The 13,244-nt window shown below is 36.3% G+C and overlaps 1 pseudogene; it reads left to right on the forward strand.

The window, feature by feature from the left end:
* The window catches only part of LOC143622460 (TMV resistance protein N-like), a 123,221-nt pseudogene extending 113,103 nt beyond the window's left edge, over nucleotides 1-10,118 (forward strand).
* The last annotated feature ends 3,126 nt before the right edge of the window (nucleotides 10,119-13,244 follow it).

Genomic DNA, 13,244 nt, shown 5'->3' on the forward strand with positions numbered 1-13,244 from the left:
AACTGTAATTGTTTATTTAAATATTTTTAATAGATATAATTTCCAATATTGCATGATAATAACCTTTGAAAAGCTGTGAGCAATCAGTTCCTGTCCCGACATTTCCGTCGTATGTTGGGGTGTGACATCTTACACTTTTCATATTAAGTTGTGTGTACCATATCCGGCTGATCTGCATAGAAGTGATTCTTTGTGCGAGAAACGTAATAAGTTGTGTGTTTGATTTTATTATTATTATTATAAACACTACTTTTAATTATATTTATGGGAGATTAAAAAAACCTATTTGATCCTTTTAAGCAATGACATCTAACTGTTTAACATAGATTTCATATTATTTGATCAATAAATAAAGTATACATACATTCAGAGGTCTCTTTTTTAATCAATTTTCACTGGACCAGCTCCTACCCACTACCTTCCGGCCACTTTCAAAGGTTTTAGCATTGTTCTACTTTTTCTAAGTGGCCCAGATCATGTAATAAAAGTCACCTTTTAGTAATATAATTAATTAACTAACTAATAAAGTAAAGTCGAGAAATACCACTACAATGATGAATGGCCATTACGCGTAATTAAGTAAACAATTAGCATTGCTTTATCTTTATGATCTTTGTCTTTTTTTTATTATGCAGAAAGAACCTTTATCTTCTATAGAGTAGTAAACCGTCTACAGGATTATGAGTCTCTTATCGGTTCATATAATATTCCTTCAAGCCATGGCATTTACTTCGGCGTCATTCGTTCAAAAGAGCTTCGAGCATGATGTCTTTTTACGTTTAAGGGGTGAAGACACCCGTAAGAACTTTGTTAATCATCTCTATATGCTCTACAACGGAAAAATATTAACACTTATAAAGGTGAGCTATTTGGACTAAAAGCCATGTGTTGTGCATTTGATTTTTGTCCAATGATTGATTGACATAATTAAGTTATGGGAGGCATGAAGATTCAATCTTCTTTTATGGATGACTAAGCCATAAAAAAAGTTATATTGAAGTGTAAAATTAATAAAAAAAATTAAGCTTATATCTCCTTTTGATTCCTTAATATAAATCCTATAATTTGTATTTTGTTACAAGCCTTCTGTTGCAAGGTTTACTTTGAAAATTAAACAGTAGCTGACTAAAAGAATTATTTAACATATTTATTTGGAGCAAAAGTAATAATTTAAGGGGTGCGATCTTCATACACCACCCCTATGGTAACTGTGCAGGCCTATATGACACGCATAGTCCTATGCGAGTCATATAGGTCTTCAACAACTCAGGTATACAGCCCGTATAGCCCTATACGAGCCTCGTATCCATGGTGGTGTATGAAGATGTTTTGCCTAATTTAATTCCCTACATTTTTTTTGCCATGAATAGTCAGTTTAGAAGTCGTATCTTATCTTCACCAAAAAAGGGGCTTCACTCCTCAACCTAAGTGAACGTACATATTTTCCACTCAAATATCCAACTCTTGAAGGCATATTCGATCATCTCTTACAAGTTTATTTGCAATCAGATCATACAAATTTCATTGCATTCGATCATTGAAGCTTACAATCAATGGCGTCTACTTCAATTTCATCCGTTCAAAAGTGCTTCAAGTATGATGTCTTTATAAGTTTCAGGGGTGAAGACACACGTAAGAACTTTGTTGATCATCTCTATCATGCTCTTCACCAGAAAGGCATTATAACTTACAAAGATGATGAAAAAATCAAGGGGAAAGGATTAAGGAGCAACTCGTCAGATCCATTGAAGGCTCTGAGATTTTACATAATAGTTTTCTCCAAGAACTATGCAGCTTCATCATGGTGTTTAGACGAACTCGTAAAGATCATGGAGTGCCAGAAGACGATGGAGCAGAGTCGCAGACTGCTTACCCCATCTTCTATGATGTAGAGCCCACTGAAGTCAGGCACCAAAGTGGGGTAGTTGGAGAAGCCTTTGCGAAACATGAAAAGGGCAGTTGGAGCTCTGCTCTACCTCTCCAACGTCTTTTTTATATTGTAGCATCTTGTTGTAACAGATCTTCTTCTTCAATATTGAACGGTTTCATAGACGATCTGGTAGCATCTTTATATATGTATTTGTTCTACTTATATTATTCAGTGAATGATTTGTGTTTTATAGTAGAAGAAGTTTCTGATTCAAATATTTTGTCATTGTTTTGTTAAAACTTGTCCATATCATTTCGCACTTTGCCAAACAGGAAAATGAAGATGATGTTGGAAAATGGAGGAATGCTCTGAATGAAGCGGCGGGGTTGGCGGGGATGGAGTTGAAGAACACTTTCAATGGGTATTCTTCATTTTTTTTCTTTCAAATTTGTGTTTAATAGGTACATCAATGTCATCTTATGTTTCATGTAGGATTCCGAGTAATCTAATTGAATCTTATTTAACATAGGCATGAAGCCAAATTTATCCAACAAATTGTTCATGATGTTTCACTAAAGCTACGCTTCACTAACCCATGTGATGATGGGAAGTTAGTAGGCATGGAGACCCGGGTGAAGGATGTAGTTTCATCTTTAGAAATTGGTTCCGATGATGTCCGCATTGTTAGAATATTCTAGACTGATTATGTTAGAACATTCTAGACCGATTAGTGTCTACAATCAAGGGAGAGGATCTTCTAATTAAGGGACAATATTTTCCATGATTAGTTTTTCCATGTTTAGATTATTTTCCTCCTATTTAATTCAATCCCTTGTATGATTTATTGATATAAGAAATATATTCGATTTCCTCTATATCTGTCTGTACCTTTCATCATGGTATCAGAGCATAATCCTGGAAATTCATAAGCTCATCAAAACCCTAGCTAATCATAATTGAAACCTGCAATCAAATATGGCAGACCAAAACCCCTCCCACCAAAACACCACTTTGACCAAAATACCCGATGAATTAATCATGCAAATCGCTGCACTATTAAGAAACGGCCTGGGTCTGGTAGGAAAGGAATCAACCGGAAGACCAAAAACCCGTTCAGAGCCACTGCGAGGAAAAGATAAAGAAGATAAATCGAAGCTATATTATACCCATTGTAAGATGAAAAGACATACTAAGGAGACATGCTTCAAGATTGTTGGTTATCCGGAATGGTGGGAGAAACCGGGGCAGCAAGGCAAGGCGGCTGCCGTCGTTGGAAGCCGGGACGCCAGGGGTGAATCAGAAAAATCGGCGTCTCTGGAACAGGAGGAAGATCTGATTGGTTTTGGTGGTGTGGCTGCTGGGATCGATCAAAAAGATGGAGCAGGTAAAGGGTTTTGGAGAAATCATACTCCAGACCCTTCAATTCTTAATCCCAAATATTTTAGTCCAAATTGTTTTGAATATGACAAGCAGGCCCTAGTATTTTTAATCTAAAATCTAAAGCACATCAAACTAGTTCCACACATAAAACTAGTTCAAAAAAATTAACTAAATGGATTTTTGATTGTGGAGCTACGGATACTATGACATATGATCATGAAGATTTTTTAAATATGTCTCCCTCATCCAAAACGTATATCGAGACCGCTAGTGGAGAACGGGTTAAGGTCAAAGGAGGAGGTTCAATTGAATTCTCTAAGAAAATGAAGCTAAACAAGTGTCTTTATATCCCAACATTATGTTCAAAGTTATTGTCTGTGAGCCATGTGACGAAAGAATTGAACTGTGTAGTACTAATGTATCCAACATTTTGCATTTTGCAGGACATTCTTACGAAGGAGATACTTGGGCGTGGTACTGAGAGAGGAGTCTTTACTATGTTGATGAGGTGACTCACAAGGGACATGCCATGCTTGCTCACGGAACGGCTGATAGACAACTTTGGTTATGGCGTCGTCGTCTTGGCCATCCGTCTTTTGGGTACCTTAAGTCGTTATTTCCGAGTCTTTTTTTGAATAAATCTACTGATATGAAGTGTGAAACTTGTATTCTTGCTAAAAATCATAGAGTTTCCTTTTACCAGAGTAATACTCGGGTAAAGTCTGTGTTCTCTTTGATACATTCGGATGTTTGGGGTCCAGCTCCAAATTCTAATAAAAATCAATTTAAATATTTTGTGTTGTTTGTTGATGATTTTTCTCGAATGACTTGGGTATATTTTATGAAACATAAATCAGAGGTTCCTGAAAAATTCTTTATGTTTTATAAAATGATTCAAACACAGTTCAACAAGAAAATACAAATTCTTCGCTCTGATAACGGTGGAGAGTTTGTAAATCAGTCAATGAAAAATTTCTTTCAGGAAAATGGTCTTATCCATCAAACCACGTGTCACGACACACCTCAACAAAATGGTGTTGTTGAACGAAAAAATCGAATTTTACTTGAAAAATGTCGTGCTATGATAATTGAATCTCAAACTCCTGAGTATTTCTGGCCTGAAGCAATAGCAACGTCCGTATACCTTCTTAATCGTCTTCCAACTCAAATTCTAAAACATAAAACTCCTTTACAAACACTAGCAAGTCAAGTTCCTATTCCTTCTGTCTTAACCCTATTACCACGTGTCTTTGGATGTACGTCCATATTCCCAAGACTGACAGGAATAAACTTGAACCTTGCGCAAAAAGGTGTGTGTTTGTAGGATACGCCACTCATCAAAAGGGGTATCGTGTTATAATCCAGTCACTCGTCATGTCCATGTTACTATGGATTGTGACTTCTTGGAGTCCGAATACTATTTTTCCGACCAATCTAGCGTTCCAGGGGAGAGAGTTAGGGAATCTCTAGATTGGTTAGGTCACCTAAGTTGTCCCGACCAAAGTTGTTCCGATGCTGTTCCAACAGAGCGGGTAGATGGAGCCACCGAGTCTCTCACGACCAACATAGATTGGCTGACAAACCAGTTTACACAACCAATGAATCTACTTCGGATGATGTCCAACAAGAGGTAAATGAATCTCCTGATATTTTTGATGATCATTTAAATAGTCGTGGTGACAACCCAGTTCCAGAAACTGAACCAGAAGAACAACAGTCTCGTGTCCTTCCTCCAAGGAAAAATAGAGGTGTGCCAGCGGATCGATACTCGCCAGAACATGTGTCTCGGTCTTCTAGGTACCCGGTAAATGTAGACAGGGGGAGAGTTGCTGATGTTGCGAAAGCCTTCTCGGCCACAATCCTTTCAGAAAATATTCCAAAAACAGCTCAAGAAGCAAGTAAGAAGATTGAATGGCAAGAGGCTATGAATACAGAAGTGAAAGCCCTTATAAAAAATGACACAAGGGAGAAGTGTGTGTTGCCTGCAGGAAAGAAACCGGTTGGTTGCAGGTGGGTGTTTACCATCAAGTATAAAGCTGATGGAACGATTGAACGATATAAAGCGAGGTTGGTAGCTAAAGGATATACCCAAACATATAGCATCTACTATTCTGAAACTTTTTCTTCGGTTGCCAAAATTGATACTATCAGGGTGTTATTTTCAGTTGCAGCAAACAAAGATTGGCCACTTCACCAGTTTGATGTTAAAAATGCTTTCCTACATGGAAATCTAGAAGAGGAGGTATATATGGAAGCCCCACCGGGTTTTTCTGATGGTTTTAAAAAAAATGAGGTGTGCAAACTAAAAAAGGCTTTATACGGGCTCAAACAATCTCCGCGTGCATGGTTTGGAAGGTTTACTATGGCTATGAAGCGATATGGGTACAAACAGAGTAATGCTGACCATACCCTATTCTTAAAGAGGATGGGAGATTTAGTTACATGCCTAATAATATATGTTGATGACATAATCATCACAGGAAGCGATGAAGAAGAAATCATTTCACTTCGAAAGAATCTATTTTAAGGAATTGAAATGAAGGATCTTGGAAGGCTAAAATATTTCCTAGGGATTGAAGTTCTCCGGTCAAAAGGGGGAATTTTCATTTCTTAACGGAAATATATTCTGGACTTGTTGGCAGAAACAGGTATGGTAGATTGCAAACCAAGTGACACTCCAATGGTAGTAAATCATAAACTCAAGATTACTGAAGGGGCTGAGCTAGCAGATCGTGAAAGATACCAAAAGCTGGTAGGAAAACTAATCTACTTGGCTCATACCAGACCAGACATTGCATATGCTGTTGGGGTGGTAAGTCAATTCATGCATCAACCTCAGTTAGAGCATATGGAAGCAGTTATGAGAATTATAAGATATCTTAAGGGTACCCCAGGAAGAGGTATAGTGTTTAAGAACAATGGACACTTGGATGTTAAAGCGTTTACTGATGCGGATTGGGCTGGAAGTCCAAATGATAGAAGATCTACTGCAGGATTTTTTACCTTAGTTGGAGGAAACTTAGTCACTTGGAGAAGCAAGAAACAGAAGGTAGTGTCTCTATCAAGTGCAGAATCAGAATTCAGGGGCATCGTTAAAGGGATCACAGAAATTCTGTGGCTTAAAAAATTGATGAACGAGATTGGTTTCCCTCTAAATCTCCCAACTCAGTTAATGTGTGATAACAAAGCTGCAATTAAAATTTCAGAAAATCCTGTCCAACATGACAGAACGAAGCATGTCGAAATAGACAGACACTTTATAAAAGAAAAAATTGAAGATGGCACCGTGGAACTTCTTTTCATAAGGTCTGAAGAGCAGTTGGCGGATATTCTTACGAAAGCGGTTGCAACAAAAATTTTTGAAGTAATGTTATGCAAGTTGGGTATTGAAGATCCCACTACACAACTTGAGGGGGAGTGTTAGAATATTCTAGACTGATTATGTTAGAACATTCTAGACCGATTAGTGTCTACAATCAAGGGAGAGGATCTTCTAATTAAGGGACAATATTTTCCATGATTAGTTTTTCCATGTTTAGATTATTTTCCTCCTATTTAATTCAATCCCTTGTATGATTTATTGATATAAGAAATATATTCGATTTCCTCTATATCTGTCTGTACCTTTCATCACGCATGATAGGGATCAAGGGGATGGGAGGTGGTGGAAAGACAACTTTGGCGAGAGCTGTTTTTGATCATATTTCCATTTGGTTTGAGGGTAAAAGCTTTGTTGAGAATGTGAGGGAAGTTTCAAAAGGCTCGTTGTCTGGTTTGAAGGAATTGCAAAAACAGGTCTTTTCAGCTTTGTTAAATGATCAAATCGTAGCTAGTGTTTCTGATGGGAAAAGTATAATGAAAAAGATTATGCCTAGTACAAAAGTTCTTCTTGTTCTAGACGATGTGGATGATATAGAGCAACTTGAGGCGTTAGCAGGTGAGTTCACTTGGTTTAAGCCAGGAAGTAGAATCATCATTACAACAAGAGATGAGCAAGTATTGGTAGCACACCGAATAAAATTTATTCATGATGTCAATTTGTTATCGGATCATGAAGCAATTTGCCTCTTCAGTAGGTTGCATTTGGGAAAGAGATTCCTACTCAAGGGTATGAAGAGCTATCAAGAAAAGTTGTACATTATGCTGCCGGTCTTCCTTTAACTATCAAAGTTTTGGGTTCACATCTTTGTGATAGAAGTGAGCATGAATGGGCAGATGCAATAGAAAGACTAAAAACAATTCCGTTGGACAAGACATTGAAAAGATTGGAAATAAGTTATAATGGTCTAGAGAATGATCATAAAGAAATATTCCTAGATGTTGTATGCTTATTGAAATATGAAAAAAAGACCATGCAGTTAGAATACTTGAAAGTTGTGGATTTAATGCTCACATTGGTTTAAGTGTTCTTGTGCAGAAATCATTGATAACTATTTCTAATTTTGACCGCTTGGGTTTCCATGACCATATTCAAGAAATGGGTTGGAATATTGTCCGGCGTTTTCACCCTAATGAGCCTAGCCGACATAGTCGATTATGGATTAAAGAGGAAGTTGAAGATATATTGATTAATGAATCGGTAAGTTTCAAGTTTATACGCATTGTGGAGGACTAGAACATTTTATTTTTTTTGTGATTAAAGATTCACATGAGCTTTTATTTATAGGGTACCGAAGAAACAAAATGTATAAAATTGGAGTGTCACGATGTCGATCCAACAATTATTTTGAAAGGTCTAAGAAAGATGAAAGAACTTAGATTTATTTACATGCCATATGGACCTAGAGAATGGAAAGTTTATGAAGTTGGCGAATACTTACCTGATGCTTTGCGATCTCTATGTTGGCATAGATACCCTTTTTGGTCTTTACCCAAAACATTTAGAGCAAATAAGCTTGTTAACCTTGAAATGTGTCAGGGAAATATTTCTCAACTTGGGAAGTGGGAGAAAGAAAGGTAGAATAATGCAAGATTGAATGATTGGTTTGCATGGTTCTTTATTATGCTCATTGTTTTTTTCACTACACTGATATTCATCTTTCTTGTTTCTTCTTAATTATAATAGGTTTTTTATAAGCTCAGATACCTCAACCTCAGCTGGTCAAAGTTGAAAAGCTTTGACCTTGGGATGACCCCACATCTCGAGAAGTTAGTTCTTGAAGGATGTCATGACTTTGTAGTACTCCACATGCTCAATGAATGTCCCAATCTCAAATTCCTCAACCTCTCTCATTCTAAGGTGAGTAACCTTAACCTCGGGATGACTCCACATATAGAGGAGTTAATACTTGTAGGATGTTCTTATCTTCAAGAAATTCATGCTCCAGTCAGCTGCCTAAAAAAGCTTCTCTACTTAAACTTAAAAGGTTGCTTGAGGTTTGATTATTTTTTGGTTGACAAACCGATTGTATTTCCTAGTCAGGATTCTTTAGCCAAGTTAAAATTGTATGCAATGCCCCTAGATATGTGTCCACTACATCCTAACAGCGCTATGCCAAAGTTTCAGTTTAGATGCGAATACGATGAACCTCTACCCTCATCGATTGGAAATCTTGAGAAGCTTCTTTCTTTTGGTCTATGTTCTTGCACAAACCTTGAGTCTTTTTCAACAACTATATGTGGTTTACGACAGTTAAGAGAGCTTACACTTAAAGGCAAAATTCCTAAGGTGCCCGAGGATCTGGACCGGATACAATGCCTTGAAAAGCTATGTTTTGTGAGTATTGAAGAGATTAAGCAGCTTCCAGATAGCATTTATATGTTAAAACATCTGAAATCACTTGAAATTGACTATTGTTTGCTTCTAGAGCAGTTACCCAAAGATCTTGGCAGATTAGAGTGTTTAGAGGAGTTACACCTGATGGATTGCATATCCTTACGAGATATTCCGAACAGTATCTGTAAGATGAAAAGTTTGACGTGTCTAGATCTCTCTGGTTGTCATCAAATTGAGCAATTGCCTGAGGAACTTGGATGTTTAGAACGTTTAGAGAAGTTAGACCTAAGCTATTGTAGATCCTTACGAGATATCCCGAGTAGTATCTCTAAGACAAAAAGTTTAAGATATTTAAATCTCTTCGGTTGTCATCAGGTTGAGAAATTGCCAGAGGATCTTGGGTGTTTAGAATGTTTAGAGAAGTTAGACCTTAAGGAATGTATATCCTTACGAGATATCACAAACAGTATCTGTAGGATGAAAAGTTTAACATATCTTGATCTCTCTGGTTGCCATCAAGTTGAGAAACTACCAGAGGAACTTGGTTGTTTAGAACATTTAGAGATGTTAGACCTAAGCTATTGTAGATCCTTACTATATATTCCGAACGGTATCTCTAAGATGAAATGTTTAACATATTTAAATCTCTCCGGATGTCATAAAATTAATAAATTACCAGAGGAACTTGGGCATTTAGAATGTTTAGAGAAGTTAGACCTAAAGGAATGTAGATCCTTACGTGATATCCCAAACAGTATCTGTAAGATCAAAAGTTTAACATATTTGAATCTCTTCTCTTGTAATCAACTTGAGAAATTGCCCGAGGAACTTGGATATTTAGAACGTGTAGAGAAGTTAGACCTAAGCCAGTGTAGATCCTTAAAAGACATCCCCAACGGTATCTGTAAGATGAAATGTTTAACATATTTAAATCTCACGAAGTGTCATCAAGTTGGGAAATTGCCTGAGGAACTTGGGAGTTTAGAATGTTTGAAAGTGTTGAATTTAGACGGTGCGGGCATAAGTCATCTTCCACAGAGTATTTATCATATGGAAGGTCTGCATATTTATGGATCCAAGGGGCAGCTTGAGTCTTATGGTTTTTCATCCTTGACAGAACAACTGTGGAACACATATTATGTAGAGCTGTAAATTAGATTCAAAGTCCAGCCGCTGAAAATTTGAATTTGTGATTTATAGAATGTAACCGGGACTTTATGTTAGATTTTTACATCGTTTGAAATTTTTAATTGTTCTTTCCAGCCAGATATTAGTATAGTCTGGGCTTGATATGAAATTTTTAATTCACTATGACTGTGACGTTCTGTTCTCTTTAACTGACTTTAATCTTGAATGGAATTATGTTTTAGGTTTTTCATTTTTGATAATTTTGTTTAGGGTGATTAATATCTTAAAGTTTTTTGCCATGTATTATTAAAATGTCTTTGAAAAAATAATTATCATAATGTAATCCGATTTTGGAGACCCAATCGATTTAATCATGGATTCAAGCAAGTGGATGTTAAATTGAGTACAGTTAGGGGAGAGATGAATTGCCAATAACTGATTCTCCACAATCAACAAGCAATTCTTGATAATAAACTGCGGGCACACGCATGATGTAATATTTTGTACGAGTCAAACCGAGTTGGATAAAACTGAGATCACTCCAAAATATTTCTTCCATGAATTTAATTTCTTACAACTAGTTGGTACAAGTAGTTTGATGAAGTTCTTAATTTTTCAATAAAATGATTTGAATGGTGTTATTCGTTAATAAAATAAAAATAATCTGAAACACATGATACTATGATAGTATGATGTTGCTTCTCACTATAAAAATCCCGCCCGAATGGTTTCCTCTTCTGATCGTTAAAAACGCAGCGGCAAAGTCTAGATTTGGATCAAAACCTGTGAAACCGAACTGAACTGCTCAAATTGGCGGTTAACTGACCAAAACAGGTTTCAAACCGAACCGGTTGACTTTTTGTTGACCAAACCGAACTGGTTTTCACTTTGGAACCGGTTTGTGCACCTCTAGTACAACTGCTGACACTAAAAGGGAACTTTTACATTAAACTTAATCGTCTCAAGTTTTTCGTGATTAGTGTTCACTTTAGGCATCATGTATCTGAAGTAGGACATCATATTAGAAATTGATTGTAACAATTCTGAATTTCCGATTCCAAGGAACTTGTAAATTAAGTTCTAGAGGATAAATATTTTAGTGCTTTCTGTTTTTTTTTCTTTTCTTCTGTAGTTTAGATGACTGTGGAATTAGTATAGATGTTTCTTGTTTGTACGATTATTTTGCATATTGGACTAATCAGTTTGGAATAGGATAAGCTACTTTTAAACTGATTTTCAGAAACCGATCATTTTACTCTAAAATGATCAAGTAATCATCTTTTATTTCACAGTAATCAGATGTTCAGTTTGAGTATGCAATTCCAAACACCGCCTTTTTAAGAATGAAGAACGACTATATGCACAAATATTGACACTCTAATATCACAAACAGGCAACATGCTAACACAGTACATTGCATTGTTACACCATTTCTCAAATGAGTTTTACATTCACACCAAGTATGTTATTATGTTGTATGCATGCAAAATCTCTTATTTGTTTATATTATTACATTAGCTCAAAACCACATCGAACTGCACCACGCGCACCTCTAGTAAACACAACATTCTTCTACATTATGTTTCCAAAATATGTTTCTCTGTTACATGTTATCTTAGAAGTAAAAAAAAAAAAAAAAAACAGGTGACCGATTCGCGTTATGTGACAGGAATGGGAGAGGCAAAAGCCCGGTAGGAGGCCCGATATCTTTCCTCAGTTTAGTCAACCGGTAGTGGGTCGTAAATCGTTTTATTATTATTCTTTTTTAGCCGGTAGTTAGGGGTGTGAATTTGTGATACGTCGTGAATGTAACACGAATTTCGTGGGTTTGGATTTAGTATAAAAATGTCAGTTTCGTGTCAAATCCAGTAGAATGTTTTGTTAAACGTGTTGTGTTTGTCGACCGGCTGTTTGGTCAAAATTGAGTCAAAGTAAGAATTATATTCCTTGTTTTTTTGTTTGTAACTAAACCGATTTGTTTTTGGTTTGAAACTAACCAATTTGTTTGTTTTTATTAGTTTGGTTGGTAAATGTTATTTATGTTTGGATTAGACATGGAAAAACGAGTGGGTCGGTTTGGGTGACGGGTCATACCGCGCTCTAGAACGAACTGATTAAACTTGTTTAATTTGGTTCCAGTTAGAACGGGTTAATGCCAAAACAGGTTTGGGTCAAAGTGAAAACAAGCAGATTTATCATCAAACTACAAAAATCAAAACCATTACTACTTGACTACTAATGTCAAGCACATTGCAGATCAACAAACTTAAATGTGGTTATTCCATCCATTTAGAGGTGTTCAAGGTTCCGTCCTGCCATAAAACGAATCTGTCGGGTTTCCGGGGTTGGTCGCATGGCCAAACGGACTTGACTAGAGCACTTTGATTTTGGCGGTTTGTTCAGTTTTTATTAGCATGTAATCGTACCATTAGATATTCAAAAGCTCTGTAAAACGGTATGTTTAAAAAAAATGGAAGCACAAAATCGGTTCAAATGAATAATTTATGTGTAGAGTCGAAAATACTTATGCGCAACCTATATTATAAGTTTTATAATGGATCATATTTTTTACATTGAAATTTAATTTTATTAAAGCTATGTAGATTGAATAAATATATATTTTAAATATTTTTGCCAGCCTGGTTTGACGACCAATTTCGGACATTATAAGCCGAACCGGTTCATTCTTGATTCAACTGAACCGGTTCGATGATTTAACTAAAGACGATGATGATAAAAATTATACAATAACTAATGGTTTGACACAATCACCACCTGATCTCCTCCCCTCACAAGTCCAATCCTCCCCCACCGGAGACTACATTAACACTTGACCCAACGTCTAGCAAATTATCAGGATCACACCTCTCTGCTTCATTTTCTTCCACCGCAACGACTTCCTCCTACATGTCTTTCTCTATCGGATTTTTAGAAACCCCTCAAAGGTTCAAATTCTTAACACCTTTTTTTTAACTTCTAACACTAAATCTTTTATATGTCAAGTGAATCATATCAAATACTTTGAAAGTTGGAAAAACATCCAAGCCAAAATTGACATAACATGAACTCTTTTTCGTTGCTTGCCCACTCTCAAATCTCAAATCGTTATGAATACCTAGCGATTCTTACGCTATAACAATATGAACTAGA

Source organism: Bidens hawaiensis, unplaced genomic scaffold (assembly GCF_021521415.1).
Source record: "Bidens hawaiensis isolate Kalapana, Puna unplaced genomic scaffold, B.hawaiensis_p1.1 tig00003141_1, whole genome shotgun sequence".
NCBI classification, from domain to species: Eukaryota; Viridiplantae; Streptophyta; class Magnoliopsida; order Asterales; family Asteraceae; genus Bidens; species Bidens hawaiensis.